Consider the following 22,301-nt stretch of genomic DNA (forward strand, 5'->3'; position numbering starts at 1 on the left):
GAAAGAGTATGCTAAGTCTTGACGGGAAAAAATAATCAATACAAGGAGCCAACTTCTGGATAATCTAATGGTTGCTTCTCTATATTATTTGCAACTTAAATTATAACTAATTCCATTTTTCATGGCTTCTTTGTTGACGTCACATTATTTTGAGCTTGATTCTTGCTATAAATAAACTCTGAGATTCAAAACATAGTCTTATATTTTCTATAAGTTGTCTATGGTGCCATATATAGAGAGAGACAGAGAGATATTATAAGTAATAAAAAGCAAAAATTAAACATTTTGAATATGACTTGAACTATCTGATCTTTTCTTTATGACTGATTAATAGGCTAAAAATAATATAATCACTAGAATTTCTTTTGTTTCTGTCTGCCAATTTATTCACAAATTTAATATGTATGAAGAGTTGCTGACTTTTATCGAATAAAGATAAAAGATCACAAATATCTAAAATGACCTCATAATAACAGCAATGTAAAAACAATGAGCTTGAAAATTTCTTGATTTTTTTTCTCCCTCTCAAAAATGAATGCTCATCATTCACAATTCCAGAATATAAAAAATTTAGTTGGACAAAAGTTTCACTGGAAATGACACTATTTGTATAGTTTGCCTTTACATATCCTTGCAAATTTCTTTTTTTGGAAATTGCACGTAACATAATTAAATGACAAGAATGCTGGGGATTAGGCAGTGAAATGCAATATGTAAAGATAAGAATACAAGAACTAGGTCTGACTGTGTTTGTAGAAAATGATTTAGCTCTTTATCATTTACCTGGAATTTTCAGAAGTCTTTTCAAAATACAGAAAAAATTTGGGCTTCATGTAAACCAGAACTGGAATTAAATGGACTGGATCTACATAACAAAGATTCTCTATTAAAAAGAAAACACTGCAAGATATTTAGCCTGAAAAGTGTAATTAACTCATCGTTCCTGAAATAGAAAAGCTAAACAATTGAAAAGATATGAATTACATAATTATACCTATAGAAAGTAACTATGATTGGACTATGTGAAATTATCATGCTTATAGGTCAATAGAAGTAAATACTGACAAATTCATATGCTGTGGATTAAGCAACAGTAAATGTTTGGTGAATGGTAAATTGATGAATGAGTGAATAATAGGAGGTATACAAGAATATCCAGATTGAAAAATCCACCAGGTACAGCAGGATGTTTTTTTAAGGGATTGTGGAGCAATACATTGTTTCAAGTGATATAAAGAATTAATAGCCAAACATTAGGGGAGACACACTTCTAAATTACAGAACCTGAATTAATTGATCATTTGCTTTTGTAAATCAATGAATGAAAATTTCCAATGGATTCAGTCAGAATGGAGTTTTTAACAAAGTTTATGTATAAGTTACGACAATAATAGCAGCATTAATGAGAAACCAAAAACATTTCAAAGGCTTATTATGACAGAGGATTTTCTTTTCTCATTTCCATAAATACAAAACAACTTCCATCTTTGGCTCCGATATCTTCAACACACAATTTCCAAAGTCGTCCTGTGCTATCAGAAGGAGAATGAACGTGAAAGTATGCTAAACCAGGCAGTCCCACACATTTCTCCAACTCTCACTCCATTGGGTACAACAACACGTGACTAGATCGAATTTTGAGGGAACCTACGTAAATAGTAATCTTTACCGTAATACCTTATCTCCTGCTCGATTATAGTTAGTAATAAGCATACACAATGTGCACTAGATTCTCAGCTGTCTATTGTGAGGACTTTACCCCTTAACAGACTGTTGTGCTTTTCTTTGTGCCTCTTTTTTTTTTTTTGGTGGGGGGGGGCATTTAAAAATAATTTACATACAGTAAAATTCACCACTTTTATTGTGTATAATAATGAGTTTTGACAAACATATGCATTCATATATCTACCAAAACAATCACAATATATAATGTGAATCACCTCAAAAAACTTCCTTGTGATCCTCTGCAGGGAATCCTTTCTTCTATCCCTGACTCCTATCAATAACTGATCAATTTTTTTGTCCCTACAGTTTTGCTTTTGCAAGAAATTCATAGAAATAGAATCAAGTGATATATTATATTTTGTCTTTGTCTCCTTTTACTTAGTATAAGGCATCTGAGAGTCATCCTTGTATTGTGTGTCTCAATAGCTCATTCTTTTGTATGACTGAGTAGTATTCAATTGCCTGACTCACAGTCTGGTTTCCCATATACCAGTTGAAGGGACTAGCAATCATGAATCAAGGTATTTTAAACATCCACACATAGTTTTTGTATGAACTTGGGTAACCAGTAAGATTGCTGGTTAATATGGTAAGTACATGTTTAACTCCATAAGAAAATGCCAAAAGGTTTTCCAACACCATTCATAGTCTTTACAGGTAATTATTTTAATGAAAAAATAAGTAAAATATCTTATGATATATTATTTCTATTTAAAGTATGCTATTCTTAAACCAACTTTGTTAAATATACAAATCATACAATTTTCCCCTAAATCATCATTTAGTTTTCATTCTGTTGTCTGATCTTGGGATTTAACTTTATTTTAAAACATGTGGGTTCATTTGTCTTTGATTTCAAATGTATGCAATACCCATATAAGAAAGAAAATGTATTTTCCAGGTTTCTTGAAACATTTTTGACAGATCAATTCCAATTAAGTGCATATAAAGTGAGGGTCACAAAAGTAAACCAACACTCATTAAAAAATTAGTCATAGGACAAATGTTACCATGTCAACATAGACAGTTACCAAACATTTTAGAAACTAAAACGGCATTCACAGTAGCACATTATCCCAGCAGGCAAATTCACTAGGGTTTTTAATGGTGTCTCACTAATTGAGGAATAAAGAGCTTCTGTCACATTTATAGCTTATTCTTATGAGTTACAATAATAAGAAAAAAAATCAAACGTGTGTGTGGAAATGATGTAGAGTGGAGATAACGTTCTATTACATAGTTTTAGGACTCTTTCTTTCTTCTTTCTTTCTTTTTTTCCTTTCAGTTAAAGTTATAAAAACTGGCAAAATTTCATAGAGAAATACCTGTCACTGCTTTAGCCACCTTGTCCCTTTGGCTTTTCCTTACAGCTCCCAATCATAACCCTGCCTCAGGGCCTTTGTAATGGAAATCCCTTTAGTCTAGTTTCTTGCCCAGATAGCAACTTGACCTGCATTCTCACTTAATGCCACAGCTCTGCTCAAATGCTATCTTGTGAAAACAGGTCTCCCATTTATGCCAATAGATATAGCAGAACTTCCTTAAAAAATTCAGCCATCTGTTTACACCATATTTTACTTCTTAGCACTTCTCATGCCCCAGCAAGTGTGACCCCATGAGTTTAGTTTATAACTGTCTTATATAGCTTGCTTTCACATATCCTTGAAAATTTATGAGTTTGCAAGTTCATGAACTTGCAATGCAATGAACTACAATGCAAGGTCATGAGTTAAACCCTGCCTTGTCATTTATTCTCCAGAAGACCATTTTTTGAATTAAAAGATAAATAAATAAATAAAAATGTAATTTGATATACATAATTCCTAGCCACATACAAAATAAATTTACACAAAAAATTAAGGCTACTCTATAGTTAAAATGTAATTGCATTTTCTGATATAACATCCTCTTTGCCCAAGGCAGCTACTGAATGAAGGACTTTCATTAATGTTTTAATTAAAGATATGTGTCCATACCATCTGCAGGGTACTGGTAGTTCCAACAAAACACAGTTTTGAATGATATAACCACAGTTTAGCCAGACAAACAATTACACAGAAAATTATAATAAATTTTGAAAATTGCTAAGAAAGGAAATGTTTAAATTGTTATGAAGGAGAGATGAAGAAGATGTGACTTTACTTATTACCCTAAGGAGAAACAGAATAACAATTTTATGTTGTATTAGGAAAAAATAATAGAGTAAGTCAGGAAGAGGGTAGACTAAAAGCATTGCAGTGAGTGTCATGCAGGGGGTGGGGAATTAATCAAGGCTGGTGGGCTGGGGTCTGTTGAGTGAGGGAATGTGCAGCATCATGAGGAGATAGGAAGTACAGAGCCTTGTGTACCAAAACAGAAACAGTCTCTTTTCCCAAGTGCCACTGAATTGACCAAATTTGATTTGCACACAGGATGTCTGTGTGCAGCTGTGGAAGCTGTACTCAGGATAGAAAAGCAGGGACTGTTGAATGTTATATTATGCTGGGGTTGGTGGAGTTTGATGTAAGTGATAATATTAGAAACATAGTTTATAGAAAAAAATCTAATTTTGTAAGAACAATTTAAAAATCTGATTTATCAAAGAGGAAGAAACCATTACATAGAAATATCAAATGCCACTTAGATGTTTTTTAACTTTTTCAAAAAATGCAAAAATGAAGGGAATAATATATTTTAAAAACATCATGTACTCCACCACTTACTTTCAACAATTATTAGCTCATGGTTAATCTTGTTTCATTTATACCTACTCTGACACCACCGATCCCACAAAGGGAAAAATGTGAAGCAAATCTCAGGAAAGATATCATTCATCCCATGTATCTTTTAGTATATACATACAATTTAATTTTAGAAACCTGACACTTTATCATTGGAAATAAAACATGTATAGGAATCATGTTCTTTTTGTTGATAAACATTTGCATGACTTACCCATTCTTCTTTTGTAGAAGTGGTGCAGTCTCCCAAATTGTAATTAAAAATTCCAGTTAAGACCCCAAAATGGAGCACGAAACACTATTTTCACCTTGTTCAATCACTTAAAACTGAAAGGAAATATTTAAAATCCACTGATTTGGGGAATAGAACTTTTTGAAAATGAAATATATCGCCTGATTTTACAAAATCCATACCCTTTAGAATATGTGAAAAGCACTTTTTTTCAGGTAACGTATATCTAGGCATACCCTTAAGAATTTTCCAAACTGATCTGATTATTATGGATTACATTATATTTTTTGATACAAAGAAATGTATTAATGAGTGTGTTCATAATTTCAAGTTGTTGTATTATATTTTTTAATTCTGTGGGGACAAAAGAGCATAATTGTAGGTGCCAGAAAACTAGCTATAAAAGTATGGAGAGTGAAAATTTTGAAATATGAACCAACAGAAAGTGATAAAAATTTTTAAATGGTTCTACCCATCAAATTCTACATATCCATGCAAATTATTAATCATTTTAAGATCTAAAGAGTACAGCTGCTTTCCAATTATGCATGTAAGTTGAGAAAGACGGGGACTGTCATGGGTGGCCAGACACTCCATTTATCTAGGACTGAAATAAGTCTTCTAAAATAAGTATGTGATCTTTCAAAAATAAATGAATTGGAGAAGCAAAAACATTAGTAGCATAAAACAATTGTCTTCCTAATTTTCTTCTTAGAACAAAAAGAACAAAAGGCTCTATTCCTTTTAAAATTTGATTACTCTAAGTCAACCAAACCACCTAGGTAATTCTCCATGCTCCTCTTCCTTTAATCATGTATTTACTGAATATCATGTACAGTCACATATTTCCTATCATTTACTGCCCTCCTCTGCAAATGAGCTCTGGTCACATTTGCCCTGGTTCACACAGATCAGTTTTATTAATTTTGAATCCTTGCCAAATTTAATTGTCATTTTAATATTTTTACTACCATATGATCTGTATTATCATTATAAAAATTTGCCTAGTACTTTTTCATAAACAGTCAGCCTCCATGTTTGCAGTTGCCAAATAACCTTAATACCTATGAAAAAATATTTTGACAATTGTGAAAGCTTGTAAGGGAGACTTTATTCATAACTATTGCAATAGGTGTTGAGACTGCAGCAATTTGAGAGACAGAGATTGGTCTGAGAGGTTAATTGCTCTTAATTTACTCTGGTGCTTTATTTAAAAGATAGGAAATTACCTACTTAGAGAGAAAACCCTACTGTTCCTCTCTCCTCTCACTTTTCTTCTTACTCTCAAACTCACTGTCTTCTTCTCTCTTTCTTTGATTACTGAGTATGAACCCAGTCAAATTTGGGTTCAAGTGAGGAAACATTTCATTTATAAATTATTTCTTTTGAAAAATAACACCATTCAGTCTTTTTATCTGTGAAAAGAGGAGATAAAATATCTATTCCACAGAATCTTTTAAAAAAACTAAATGAATCAATACCTATAAAGGGATGTAGACAAGGAATCCAGGAAATAAGAGGATCCCAAATGATAGTTAAGTTCCCTTTTTCCTTTTTATGGAGATAACTCATTTCTAGTCCTTTATTACTAGTACTTCATTTAAGAAAGTTGTGTTATAGTGGAAAGGTATTACATTGAAAATCACAAAAATTTTTCAAAAAGAGAGATAAAAACAAATATTCTGAATGCCTACTATGTTCTAGGCATGGTGCTATGCTTTTTTGGTTCTAACTTTATGTCCTTGGACGAACAACCTAACATAGCCTTGTTTAAGTTTAACTTCAAAATGAGTAAGTTAAAAGCAATTTTCATTTTCCCAAGGACATGTCATAAACACTACCTCTACAGGTATTGATTGATTATTAGGATGGAGAAAACAAAGTTTTCTTTAGTTAAGTAATTTGGGAAATGATAGATTAAACCAAATTAAGCCTTTTTCCTTGGATTTGGAAATAGACAGACCTAGGTCTGATTATTGGCTACTCACTTATTAGTTAATTAAACTCCGGCAATTTGCTTAACTTAAGTCTCACTTTGAATATCATTAAAATAGGACAAAAGGAATCACAGAAGAATGTTGTACAGAAAGGAAAGGATTAGGGAAAATTTCTAAAATGCACAGAATGGCTAGAACACAACAAACCCTTGAAAAAAGGTAAAATTGTTATTAATATTATCTTAATTAGCCCTCACCTCTTCAAAGGTATAGAATATTAAGACAAAGCTTTATTTTCCTTCTTCCTTTCTGGAATAGATCAGGCAGCTTTTTAAAAAGCAGGAAGAAGAGGTTCCTGAGAACATGTGAGGTTTCCTCTCCTTCAAGCTCTAAGTCTATTGATAGCATCTCAGCAGGAAAAGTTGCACAAGCACTATACGATGCCTGTAAGCAACCATTCGTCCTTAAAAAAAAAAAAAAAAATCAGCCAAGTAGGAACTCATTTTCTTAATAGTACACAGGAGAAAACATAACTAGTACCTTACTGGCTCTAAATTAGTAATTAAAACCAATTAGTTTGTCATACCCAACTGTATTGCATTTTGCTCTGTACAATTTAGGACATAAATAGGTAGATAAAAATGCCTAATTAGAGAAGTCCTTTTTTTTGTAATTTAGAATAGATGACTTTATAATCAAATATGAGATGTGAATACAAATATATCAATAATTTTTATAGCTAATAAACTATCAGATTAGACAATTCCAAAAGACAATTAGCAAAAACACTTAAGCAAAGGATCATCACTGGAATACACACATACCTCTTACAATGATTACATTGGGGAAAAAAAACACATATTTGAATACAAACATACATGAACATACCCAAATATTTCAATGCTTTAAACTGCATCTTTAATTTTTATTTTTGCATTATTTTAAATTAAAACTCTGTATTAGTATCTGAATGTTTCTAGATCTTTCCCACAGCAGAATGATTCTTAGAAACATATATTTTCTAGCATTTTGATCCTTTAAAAAACAATGCTAAGTACAGTCATATGCAATAAGGAGCTTAAAATATTTTGAGCAATGGAATAATTACTAGAATGAATGACCAGAAATCCAGATGCCTCGCTTGAAGGGAAAAATGAATTTGAAATCATGTCATACTATGTTTCTTTTAAAATCAGTTACATTGAATTTTTATATAATTATTAGTGGAAAATAGAATTGGAGGAGCTAAGTGTTTTGGGGTAAAAGCTATGTGACCTTTGGAAAGTTTTCTAAAGCCTTTTGAACAATAAGCTCCTAGTTTGTAAAATGAGAATGATGATATTTAACTTGAAAAGGTGCATGTTGTAAAGAATAGTGAGACATACAAAATACCTGGCACATGGTTAGTAAGCAAAATATTTCTACTTGAACAACTGTGTGAATGGTAGTGGCATTTGTTGAAATAGGGAAAATGGGATACGGGACAGAATTAGTTATTAAAAACAAAAGGCCCAATTCTGGATGTTAAATTTACTGTTCTCATGTAACAACCGATCAAGATAAGAAGTAAGTGATTTGGTGTAAAAAGGGCCAAAAGGTTGGGCTTGGAAATATCTATTAATTGGAAGCCATCAACATGTAGATAATATGGAAAACATGGAAATGATAATATCAACTAAAAAAAAGTAGAGCGAGATAAAAGTTGTGGCCCATGTTTGAGGCCCGGGAAAACAGTAATTAGCGGTCAAGTGATAAAGGAACAAGAAAAAGTGACTGAGAAGAAACATCCAGAAATACATAATTAGAGCCAGGAGAACAGAGGAGGAGCCCAGAGGAGCCCAGTGAGCAGCATAGTTCATGTGGAATGAGGTGGACAGTAATGTTGAATACTCCTGAGAGTTGAGAAAACTGTTAAGTGATAAAAGGTAATGATTTGCATTTGAAATAGGGTGGTAGCTGGAGAGTTAGGGGTTGTTTTCCTTCCTTTTTTGGTATTTATCTTGTACATTTCTTTATTTACTTGTTATTTTAAAGGAGATCATTGTATAATATTTTCATGCTACTTGAGTTGAGACAACAAAGATATGAAGTCCAATAATATAGAATATAGAGGGGGAAGCAGAAGGGGAAGGAAGGGATGAATTGGCAGAGCACAGAGGATATTTAGGGCAGGAAAACTATTCAGCATTACATTATAATGGTGGATATATATTATTACACATTTGTCAAAATCTGTAAAATTTACAGGAGTTAACCATAATGTAAACTATGGGCTTTAGGTGATAATGATTCATCAAAATAGCTTCATCAATTGTAACAACTGTACCACTCTGGTGTGGGATGATAATAATGGGGGAGGCTGTGCTTTTATGAGGGCACAGTTCATATGGGAAATCTCTGTACTTCCTGCTCAATTTTGCTGTGACCTTAAAACTGCTCTAAAGACTAAAGTCTACTAAGAGAAATTCAATGGAAGAATATGCACCTTATTACTCATATAGATCTCTGTGTCACAAAGAATGATGATGGAAGTTGGTATAACACCATTATAAAAGCACACCTAATTTTCAGCTCTAGAATTTTCACTTGGTAACTATTTATATTTTCTTTTCAGCTTTGTGATAAGCGTCCCTCCAAGATATCTATGTCCTAATCTGCCAAATCTGAGAACACTGTATATCGTGGCTAAAGGTAATTTGCATATGTGATTCAGTTGAGATGGAGAGTTTCCTGGATTATCTGTATAGGCCCTAAATATAACCACCAGTGTCCCTACAGGAGGAAGGTAAATGGAGATTTGACATAGTGGAGGAGGTGATGTGGCCTCAGAAGCAGAGATCTGAGTGATGTGGCCAAGAGCCAAGGGATCCTGACAGCCTCTAGAAGTGAAAGCAGCAAAACAAGGATTTTCTCTGTTGCATGCAGAGGAACCAGCTCTCCTGGCAATTTGATTTATCCCAGTAAACTGATTTCAGACTTCTAATCCCTAAACTAAAAAATAATAAATTTGTATTGTTTTAAGTCACTGAATTTGGAATAATTTGTTACAGCAGTAATAGGAAACTAATACAAACGTGCTTGACTCTTCTCTCATTATATTATCTTTCTCTGAAATTCTTTGAACATTTCATAAATATTTATCTGTGAAATTCAATATCTAGGGGCACATGGAGTCACTGTCTATTGACTACTTTTTCCCCTGATGATAAGTGATAATTTTCTGTGTCTTTTCACGTCTAGTATTTTTTGGTTGAAAACTGGACATTGTAAATATGTAACATGTCAATGACAATGTGATTTTTTTCCTATGGATGTCTCCCTTAGGTAATCTGACCTCTTTTTTAGGCTTCTCTTTGTGGGGATTTCTCCTGCAACTTCACAGACTGCCAGTAAATTAACGATTTGGACAGACTTCAAGACAGCTGGACTCAGGGTCTCTGCAGTTCTTTTGTTGCTGGGTCCTGCCTATATTTCTTCCCTATATATATCAAGAACCAAGAATAGCTATATGACATAATCCAGGAAGGCTTCCACTTGCTGAGGTGTGTATCGGTTTCTGTCTACTTTTTCACCAGGCTCTCTGGGGACTTCCACAGCATGCAAAATCTAACAATTAGCCAGGGATAAGAATAGAGTTTATACTCAGATTTTGGATTTCAAACTGTGGCTTTCTCAGTTCCAAAACGTTCCCTTTAAATTTCCAGTGGCCCAGCTGCTCTAAACTCTATTATCTGTCCCTTGAGCTTATAAAACTATGTTTTTCCATCTGAGGGGAGTCTTGGGAGGACTCCAAACATAAACTCACAGTTCTTACCTGATACACTAGCAATCTTTCCATAGTAAATTCTTTTAAAGTTTTACCCTCTATTTGCTCATTTTCCAAGTCCTTCAAATATGTTTTCAAGATTTTTTTGTTTTGTAAACTTCAAGTGTCTTCTGTGGGAATAATCACTCAGCCTCTTCATGCCCTATAACCAGATAATCTCTACCAACATTTAAAAATATGTTTGATGGGGTTGATAACATAATTTTAAAATGAGATGAAGTCTTTTCAGACTAATAAGATTATCATTACCTTGCTACCACAATGTTACAAATAAGAAGTTATTCATTTTAAGCACATAAAGGTATGAATATATTTAATAATTAGTGTAAACTATTTACCAGTATAAAATTCAGGGACATAACTTTTAAATGTTTTATTTAATCTATTTTTTGGAAGAGTACTGTATTTATGGGAGAGACAGAATGGAACTGAGTTGAGTTTGATCAACATAGAACAATACATAAAATCCTATTATTTTTACACTATTGCCAGGCAGCCTTTGCAACTAATTTTTCAGATATTTAGACTTTCTTTACAAAAGGCAGTCACCAAGAAGAAGGTTACAGAGTTCACCCATCCCCAGGAGCTTAATCTGCTGAGTGTCCCCAGATTGCACTCATTCAGTCAATTACCCTCTGTCAAGAGTCACAGTGGGAAGACTTCTCACTAGCATCCAGATCCCATATTATTTTTATCTTCTTCACATCTAACCACTCAGAATACTTTTTTTTTCTTTCTTACTGTTACTTCAAAAATTTTCAAGCTGTGGCATACTAAATGCTTTGGAGAATGGAGAGATGTTAATAGTCCTAAACCTGTATTTCATGAACTTCTAGTGTTTACTCCAATTAATGTAGCTACATATGCAATCAGCTCCACTAATTGTAATTGCAACAATGCTCTGGTATTTTCTTTTAATTTTTCATCAGGTAAATAATCTGAAAATTCTAATATTGTTGAAATTTCACATAAACCTCCAGTGTCCCTCTTAGTTCTTCTGCTTCCACAATCAAACACTTTCAAACCACAAAGGTATTTTAACTGGTATATACCTCCATATTTCTAAATATTTTTGTTCTTGACTCAATTTTATATATAACATTTTTCTTACTATTATGACAGTTAAAATTTTAGATCAAATGGTATGAGTCCACTGCTTTTTCATTCATACTAAATTGTGAAGCAGAAAAGAACAGACTAGAATCTCTGCCCATATGTTTGAGTGTGTGTGTGTGTGTGTGTGTGTGTGTGTACTGGAAGTGCTGAGAGTACACTGCTGGTCTTCAATGTAAGGCATTTAATTATTCTATCAGTTCGGGTCAGGTGAAGAAGGGATTTACAGAAGGGATTAGGTAGTTAAAGCTTTGTTTGAAGGTCTAGAGGAAGACAAGGCAGCTTGATATTTTGCACTGTTTAGTTCAAGGGCACATGATGATACCTGAAGTAGAGATGAGTAAGTCACTGCTGCTGTTACAACTAATTTGAACATCTATGATGATAGTGATTAGACACTTTGCTCCTGGATCAGGATGCCAAAAACTTTTTCAACAACTACATTTTATAATACTGTCTGTCTAGCATCAGTACCAGACAGATAATTTCCACCCGTTTCTGTGTTTCAAAATTTAGTACATTGTGAAGTTAAATTTTAATCCAGAACCTTATATACAAGGGACTCTGAGGAATATATATTACAATTCTAAGAGAAGAGAGCCAGTATACCATATTTTACATGGATCAAATTATACAGGTAATTTTCTGCTATTGGAAAACTCAAGTTGTCATTACTTACTGGTCTCTTCTCTTGAGCAATTTAGATCATCCATAGAAATATCCTCCAATCTCCTGCCTATGAGATTTGGGTCTTGTGTGGATAAGAGAACTTGTTTCCTCACCTTTCAAAGGTATATCGTTCCTGTTTTCATCATGGTACATTACCACTGTCATTCTCAGAGCCTTCAGATATTCGAGAACAGAATTCTGTCTGGCTTAGTGGAGGAGCTTTTCCTCACTCAACTGTGCGAGATTTAACCAAGAAGATGTAAAGGTCAACTTTGATGCTCTTTCAAATTCTCCTTTTCCATTGCCACACTCTCATTTTCTGCATTTTCCGTGTAGCACCATGCCTCCAATTCCTGAAACATGACTTAATTCCATGTAAACCAGTTTACACACACACACCAGGTTTAGAATCATCATCTCATTGTTATTTCCTCTTTCTCCCTATTTTTCATGGTCATCTAGCATCATGTGGAGTTAGAGACACCTCTAATCTTCATCAAATATAGAACAAATGCTTCATTTTCCTTTTTGCTTCATTTGTTTTAGGATCATATGAATGAGGAAAAAGCTGTATAAAATTTCTGCTTTGCCATACTGAATTCGGGTATCTTCAAAATTTTTTCTTGATGAAACTGTCATTCTATAAAACTGGTGAGTGAATCAGTAATACAGATGTGGAATATAAATTAGAAGTAATCCACATACACTTGCAAAATCAGTTGGGTTGTCTCACTCAGTGCTAGTCATAGCTCTAACAAAAGAAGGGTACGTTATTTTGAACAACAGTAGAATTTTTAATAAGATATCATTTAACTATATTTTGATATATGCCTAAAATGTCAATCTGTGATTTAATTTTTAACATGCACATTTAAATCTGTTTAATTTTTAGAACTGAGATTTGTTACTTTTTAAAATATACAGATACACATAATATATGATTAATAGACATATATTTACCATAAGCTTTAAATTTTTATATTGTATGATGCATCTAATGGGAATTTACAAAAAATAATATTACTTTATAACGAAATAGGAATTCCATAACCAACTGAGCAAAACAGGTACAATAGGCATTTAAGATTTGTTAATACCATTACACTATATGTGAATATTATCATCAGCAGCATAATATTTAAAATTTCATTTTGAGTTGTCCTCACAAGAGATATTAATATCTATTAAATAAATGTGTGATGGTTTTTATTTATTTATAGGTTACTATGGGATAATATTGGGAACAACTTCCATTAAATCTCTTCGTAATTGATATAGAATATCTGATTTCCATGGTTCATAAACTAATAATGACCTTGTTTTCAACAATTTCTCTCACCATTTGCTAACTACCCTTTACATTGATTTTTAAAAATATCAAACTGAAGAGTTAAATGGCATTTGAGTTAATTGATGAAGTCATAATACTTTTTTTTTTTTGGATTATATACCCCTTTTGTGGCAAAGACTACTTCTTTTAAGATGACTAGGCTCTTGGAATTATTTAGAGATAAGTGGTCATTATGTAAAAACACACATTATAAATATTTAATTTCCAAATGAAAATCTCAGAAGAAAGAAGTATGTATTAGTTTTTTTTCAAGATTTTTGAAATATTTGATTCATTAATTTTAATGGTCTTATTTAGTTAATTTAAATAATTTTAAATTTTATTATATATGCTCCAATTATCTCATTAAGAATTATTGCCTTTTTTAAATTATTGAGGTGCTACAGTAGAGTTCAAAAATTTTCAAACAATATATATTATATACACTAATATAGAAAGGAGGCAAATAATATAAATATCCTTGAACCAATGAAACCACTAACAGTGTTTAAATCAGTATTCTTTCCCCAAGTTGTCTTTAATGATTTCATCTAATGGTAGAATCTGCAATTCAATTTGAAATTCAGAGTTTGCTATTTTGCAAGCAGTCCATTTACCCCTTCCTAAAACTTTAATCAGAGGGTTCAACTCTTAAAGAAGTTTGGATTACAAGTATCAAACTCATCTGCAAATCATTTTATTGCTTTGTTTGTTCCCCTTCATTTAATTAGATTCTCTTGAGTTTAATTAGGTTTAAAGCACAGTGATTATAGAAAAACTATGCTGTTTATTGCACACATTTTCCCAAGTGGTCTTTGCAAATTCCCCAACTTTATTTAGTGGATATTCAATCACCTTGCTAATTACTGGAAGAAAACAGCTCAAAAGCACATTCCCTATTGATGGTTGGTTAGTACTATCATCCCATTATAGAAAAGACAGTACAATTAAGCAAAGAAGTTTGTAAAGCTTACAGCATTAATTATTATTCAATGTTTTTAAGGAAATGCTCACCTTGTACTTATATTCTTGTCCAAGTGGAAAATCATTCTATTGCTAATATACTTTCAGAAAATCAAGTCCAAACAAATGAATTGAAATGATCTAAACAGCCTAGAAAATTATACTTACTTTATGAAGAATCTACATCCAGGGACTCTATCTTTTCATATTTCAAATATGCATGAAAAACTTTAATCTCACGTCTCAATTATTTTTTCAAATGAAAGTACATTGGAGAGCAGCAATTGGTATGAATAGGCTCATTAAATACAACCCACAAATTTAAATAAATTTCAAATTTTGCAAAGGCCATTTTTAACCATTTCCTTATGTATCTGGTTAATCGTTTACTTATTTTGGCCTTTCTTTTAAAAAATCACACAATTATATGTCATAAGTATTAATAAAATTACCTGTTATGTGACAGATAATTATATCTAAAAAATAACCAAAGTAAAGAAATGTAGATCTTTACAGTAAATACAATATAAAAAATTAACCTTAATAAAAATAAAATGTCAAATGAAAACTTGAAATCTAAAATACAAGACAAATAGTACGTGCTTTGATTTTTAGAATTTTTTCTTTTTCTGTTCCAATAAACCATTCCCCCCCAAGAAAAAACCCCTTTTTCCTGACTTTTCCTTCAATTTATGATTGATAATGTAATACAGTATAGTTTTTCCAAAGCTACACACATTATTCACTATTTTTATTATAGTTTTGTAGCTGTATATATAGTGTACAGAAAAAATCTTAAAATTTTTTTGAGGTTTCCTTTGTGGCTTAATAACAGGATTTTATTAGTAAATATCTTTTGAGAGCTAGAAAATGTCTAATCCCAAATTGCTGACTGCCAAGGTATATGCTATCCAATAAATCATACATATTTATATTTGCACAACTCTTTCATAAACCACTATTAAATTTTATGAACTAAATCTATTCAGTTCTGAGGTTTTATAATTTCTCTCTCTCTCTCGTGTGTGTGTGTGTGTTCATGTGTGAATTTCATAATTTTAATAGTACACAATTATAATGTTCAGTGTTAAGGTTGGTGATCAAAAGACCCAAACCCCTCCATGGTTTTCAGACTAGAGTTTTTAAAGGCAACAGTAGGGGTGAAGGCTGCAGATCAGCTCGAGCATGGTCTTCTGCTTGGTTAGCAATGAAGCAACAAAATGAGGTTTCAAGGGTCAGTATCATCAATCTTCTGGCTCCAGCCATCTGGGGTCTACATCCTTGAGGTCAGCAGTTTACATCTGGTGCGGGTCTGGTTTCTATAACAACTTACGGAAGTTGTTGTGCTGTGTGTCAGGCCTTTATGTCTTTCAAAAGGAACTGGGAGTCTTTGTGACTCTGCTATGTGGCTGATTTATTTATTTATTTATCTATTTTTGTGGCTGATTTATAATTCTAAATTGTTAGCAATTCCTCTGATCAATAGCTATGTTTTGTTTTTAAACATTCATATTTTCTTAATCATTAACTCTTGAGCTAGCTTTCTGAGACTCTGAAGAAGCCTAGAAAACTAAAGCAAAAGTCTTGCTTCACAAGACAGGGAGACAGAGGTTCTTGTACAGTTTCATTTTCTTCTGTGCAATTCTAATGTTCTTCTTCTCCAACTCTTCCAATTCCATCCAAGATAGAGTAGATTTACTCTCCATTAAATAACCAAAACATGTGGACTAAACATGAAATAACCGTCATTAGACATTGCACATCAGGTAATGCAGAATGATAGCCTCTGAGACAGTGGAAACAAACTAGGTGAGGTCTATGATTGTTCAAGACTCCTTCTCAGAAAGAGTTTCCAGGCTAAGTCAAAAGATTTACTAAAACTAACCTTAATGGTCTCTCTTGGTTAAGAAGATGGGGATGGGAATCAGGGTGGGGGATGGGGAGGGATAGTATCTTACTATGGAGGTGAAGTAAAATTAGACTCTGCAAAGCAAGTCTTGAAAGGATCAAAGTGTTTCCATGTGATTAACTGCATCACGAAACAAAACTAGGATTTATAGGAACACAAAAATATTTAGCATCCAAAACTTGAAATTTACAAGCAGCTCATGCAGCTCAATATCAAAAAAACAAACAACCCAATCCAAAAATGGGCAGAAGATCTAAATACACATTTCTCCAAAGAAGATATACAGACTGCCAACAAACACATGAAAGCATGCTCAACATTACTAATCATTAGAGAAATGCAAATCAAAACTGCAATGAGGTATCACCTCACACCAGTCAGAATGGCCATCATCAAAAAATCTACAGAGGATAAATGATGGAGAGGGTGTGGAAAACAGGGAACCCTCTTGCACTGTTGGTGGGAATGTAAATTGGTGCAGCCACTATGGAAAACAGTACGGAGGTTCCTGAAAAAACTAAAAATAGAACTACCATATGACCCAGCAATCCTATTACTGGGCATATACCCTGAGAAAGCCATAATTCAATAAGAGACATGTACCACAATGTTCACTGCAGTTCAATTTACAATAGCCAGGATATGGAAGCAATCTAAGTGTCCATCGACAGATGAATAAAGAAGATGTGGCACATATATACAATGGAATATTACTAATCCATAAAAAGAAACGAACTTGAGTTATTTGTAGTGAGATGGATGGACCTAGAGTCTGTCATACAGAGTGAAGTAAGTCAGAAAGAGTAAAACAAATATCGTATGCTAACATATATATATAGTATTAAAAAAAAAGTGGTTCTGAAGAACCTAGAGGCAGGACAGGAATAAGACACTGACATAGAGAATGGACTTGATGATACAGGGAGTGGGAACGGTAAGCTGTGAGGAAGTGAGAGAGTGGTATGGACATATATACACTACCAAATGTAAAATAGATAGGTGGTGGGAAGCAGCCGCATAGCACAGGGAGATTAGCTCCCTGCTTTGTGACCACCTAGAAGGGTGGGATAGAGAGGAAGGGAGGGAGACACAAGAGGGGAGATATGGGGATATATGTATAGCTGATTCACTTTGTTATAAAGCAGAAACTAACACACTATTGTAAAGCAATTATACTCCAAAAAATGTTTTTAAAAAAATTGAAAAAACTTATTTTAATGTTTGAATTCAGGACCTAGTACAGTTAATTCAGTAGAATAGGAACTTGATAAATATCTAGTGAATTATGTGTGCATTAAATGAAGAAATGGATGAATCTGTGTAAAATGATATCATTTAAGAATCTCAGATATATCTTAAGATATATTTGACTTAAGCACTTATAAATCTAGTACATGTGATACAGTTGCGCTGGTAATCTGGAATCAAATACTTTCTTGGTGACGGTGATAGAATAGCCAAATGTCCAGTGAAGTAAAAGCGGGGACAGTGATTTTAAAGATAACATGCTTACTGTGTGGGGCACTTACCCAAAGACTGAAGAGTAAATGTCTACATAAGTATGGATGTTGGAGAGATTGATGCAAAAACCACCAGCTAAATTAGCTTTAGATTACAGGAATGTACTTCTACGCTTCTTATATAAAACACGTGTCAACAGGGTAAAAATGCTCTCCAAAGTAAACCAGGAATAACTGGAACACCTTCAACCACTTCCTGTAACAGGGAGCAAGGAGAGCACATCTAGGAAATGGACAAAGTGGGGGACCTGAGAAATTACAGGGCAGCAGGTAACAGAAATTGCAATTATATGTGTACAGGTCATAAGGAGGCTGAGTAGGGTAATCTGCATGCCATGCCTACCCTCAAAAACTAACTGCATAGTTGAGACACTGCTTCACCAAACAAGCTGCAATTGGATCTACTCTACTTTCTCAAGCTCCAACTCACTTGGAGAGGATGGTTTGGGGAATCAGTAATTAAATCAACTAAAAATGAAGGGCTCTGGGATACAAGCCTTTCCTGACCCCACCCAGGGAATTTTACATCAGATTCTGGAATCTGTACCCTCTCACACAAGACAGGTGGGAAATCAAGTGGATGGGTATTTAAAGTAAATCCTACAGAGCAGATACAAGTGACCACAGTATTTAAATTGTTTTATGCCAAATATCTGTGTCACCTCCCACTGCGAAGATTTGCTATGCTGAAACATTGTTTGGTCTTTAGGTTTGGGAACGTATCTTTATCTTTCCGATGTAATTATATGCCTGGTCTGGTAATAGAGATTGAAGTGGGGTTGATTCTACTACTTTCTTATTACTCAAAGAAATAACAAATTTAGTAATAAGAAATAACAAATTCCAATAGGCTAGCCTTTTACTGTTTGCTTCTGGTAAGTACTGGATACCTAGATAACCTCCTTTACATTCTATATGCTGGTGCCTGTCAAAAGATAACTTCAGAGTAGAGGTACAAGCCTTCAGCTTTAATTTTCCTGACTGAAGTTGCACACATGGAAGAATCTTTTGGAAAGTTTACGATAACCATAAAGCGAAATAGGAAATTATAGAGAACTTTCCAAGCTATTTGTCATATTATGAATTATGAACCTGGAAGAAAAATTTAAGGTAGGTTTTAGGTGATAGTCTACCTTAAATATATAAAAAGATCTATAAAGAGAATATTGAACAAAGCATAAATAATCCATAGTACACTGAAGAATTGTATTTTGCCATCATATTTAAATTCCCAAAATATTAATTATTCCAAATTGTGGTGGTACAAAAGACACTGTCAAAATACACATGTGTAATGCCTACTATACTCTTAATAACACCAAAATTTAAATAAGTATGCTATGCCAGGGTTCTAAAAATGGGTTATTTTCTAGGATGACGCTGGTTTTCATTACCGGATTTGAGTGTGATTATCAAATTTATATGACTGGTAGGAGTACAGATTAAAGCTGCCATCATATGTCACCTGGGCTGTATCAATTTGAAAGTGTTAGAGGGAGCACTGAGCCGCCAAGTTTTGAGGTGGTAATTAGGACAATGAACTAAACTAAAAGTAACAACTAACCCTTTATTCACTCACTGAAATAACGCAAGCAAGAGGCCAAAAGAGAAGGCACCAGTTCCTTCAATGTTCCATTGTTTTCCCCCCAAAGATCAGAGAGTTTGATGTATCGGTACATATGGGGGCAGAGGACTGAGTCCTTCACTGTCTGAGTCTTATCTGAGATGACAGGGGTGACTTGTCACACGTCTCGTTATTTTGCAGCCTATATCATGGCTCTTCACAGGGTGGTCGTGGCAGGGCTTCCTAAGTGCAGCAGGAGATGATGTCCCAAGGAGGAAGTAAGTGTCTTTTAAGATTCTGCTTGGGTCATGTTTGGTCACTGAATAAAACTCTTTGTGGCAATCCAAACTTAAGAGGGGAGGAAAAAATCATATCTTTTGATGGGAGAGGAAAATCTGTGGCAATTTTTTTTAATCTACCAAGATGGCAACAGAGCAACTCTTACAAGGAAGTGAAAGGCAAATACAAAATTATTTGACCAGGATAAGATGGAGAATAACAGAAAGGAAGTTAAAAAGCACCCTTGACTGTCACCAGGAGGAAAGTGAGATTATACACAGAACCAATACCTAAAGACAGTACTTCATCACTCCAAGTGAACATAATTTTGTTTACGCAGAAGGAGAAAATCAACAATTCTCTTCACTATCAGGTAAGAGCTTTCCCTTAATAATCACCTATGTACACCTTGAATTCATGAATCAAAAGGAAATAGATTAAGTCCTGAGACTTTGTTAAGTACCCTGATCTTAAAGTTCAAGTACCTAACAGGACTCTACCTTTCTTTAAAAACTCAGAGCATATATAAACCATTGGAAGCTTAAGTATTTATATTTGATCCCCAGAGTCAGCGGAGGTATAAAAGTGAAAGTTATAGTACCAGTTCTTGGGTTTAGTTGAATGTTGAGAAAAATATACTTTTACATTTTCTTTATAGAATCATTAGATAAACTAAAAATTTAGTAGAATTACCTAATATGAAGAAAAATAGTTCTGATTTCTCATCCTTTGAAAATCTGATAGGAAAAACTGAGCATGTTGAGAACTACTGTTTTAGGCATAGCATCTTGCCTTTTAACTCTGCCTTTAATAACCATCAACTACCACTACATTGCAGCACATATAACTGAATTTCTCTTTATTGTAAAAAATTGGTTCAGCATTTTCTTACATCTATATGGCCATTTACATTCATAAAGTCTGTATATTCTAGTCATAAAATTAACAGATTTAAATTAAATGACAGAAAAGACTAGAAGTGGAAGGCATTAAAACTGTACATTAAGTATGTTCTGTGCTTCTGCTTTCTCCCATATGATAAGAGGGTATTTCTCCACCATTTCACACTTCATAATTGCCATCTGACTTATTCTATCAGGCGAAATATGAGCAGAATTGATATGTGTCCCCTCCTGGTTGAAAGTGTAACAGGCAGTGCCTGGGCTGCCACATTGTCTTCCCATCTCATGGAAGCATTGCAGAGATAAAGTATCTTTTATTCTGGTTACCTGAGTGACTATGGTGCTCAAAGACACTTACTCCCCTCATTCCTCCTGCATCCACCTTAAGTAGATATTTTAGTATGCTAGAGAACTAAATTTTCTCGGTTAACTCCCTGGGATTTCGGAGTGGTGTGTTAGCATAGTGTATCATAGCTCATCTTGACTAAAACAGACATTTGCACCTAGAAATCAGGTGTTCCCATAACAATAGTTGGCTATGAAAATCTTGAAGTCTTGAAGAATGGTGACCAATATAATGCAGTGGTTTTATATTGTTACAATTGTCACTAGTGATAACTAGGAAAGCAAGTAATATACTTAATAAACTTGATAGACCTACAGAATGAGAACGGAAAGTAGGAAATTATTAGTGTGTGTTTCTGTGCTTGGCAAGGTATTACAAGAAGGTGATTCGTGCTCAAAATAATTGGGTCATTTGTAAGTAGAACAAACAAAAAAACAGAGTTATAGATACAGAGAACAAACAGGTGGTTGCCAGAAGCGAGAGGGATGGGGGAGGAAAGAAATAGGTAAGGGAGATTAGGAGGTACAAACTTTCAGTTGCAAAATAAGAGAGTCACATATATGAAATGTACAGTGTGGAGAATATAATCAATAATTATGTAATATCTTTATATGGTGACAGTAGACATTGTGATGATCGTTTTGAAAGGTACAGAAATATGGAATCACTATGTTGTGTAACAGGAACTAGTGCAGTGCTGTTGATCAACTATATATCAAAAACAAACAAGCAAACTCAGGGGAAAAAAAAAAGATCAGATTTGTGGTTACCAGAAGCAGGGGTGTGGGACGGGGAATTAGATGAAGGCAGTCAAAAGGTACAAACTTTCAGTTATAAGATAAATAAGTACTAGGGATACAGTTTTCAGCATGACAGAAATAATTAACACTGCCATATGTTATATATGAAAGTTGTTAAGAGAGTAAATCCTAAGAGTTCTCATCACAAGGAAAAATTTTATTTTTTAAATTGTGTATCTACATGAGATGATGGATGTTCACTAAACCTACTGTGATAATTTCACGACGTATGTAAGTCAAATCATTACGCTGCACGCCTTAAACTTATATGGTGCTGTATGTCAATCATATCTCAATAAGACTGAGAGAAAAAATGCAAATCTCACAAGAAAGAAGAGCTACATCAAAACAAAACGGATTATTTTCCGATATAAAAACTATGTGCACCATCTGAGTTTGACGGTCTGAGTGGATGGTAAGGGCACTTTTGCGGGGAGGCTAAGTATACTATTTTTGCAGAATGAAT

At 33.7% G+C, this 22,301-nt stretch overlaps 1 long non-coding RNA gene across 1 annotated transcript; it reads right to left on the minus strand.

Moving 5' to 3' along the window:
* Positions 1-1,190: 1,190 nt before the first annotated feature.
* On the minus strand, positions 1,191-7,003 carry LOC307185124. Its single transcript, XR_013827887.1, has 3 exons — positions 6,872-7,003; positions 4,660-4,772; positions 1,191-1,532 (listed from the first exon to the last, which is right to left on the minus strand). It is a non-coding gene; the product is annotated as an uncharacterized lncRNA (long non-coding RNA).
* Between the last annotated feature and the right edge of the window lie 15,298 nt (positions 7,004-22,301).

The sequence above is a fragment of the Stenella coeruleoalba genome, assembly GCF_951394435.1.
Source record: "Stenella coeruleoalba genome assembly, chromosome: 3".
NCBI lineage: Eukaryota > Metazoa > Chordata > Mammalia > Artiodactyla > Delphinidae > Stenella > Stenella coeruleoalba.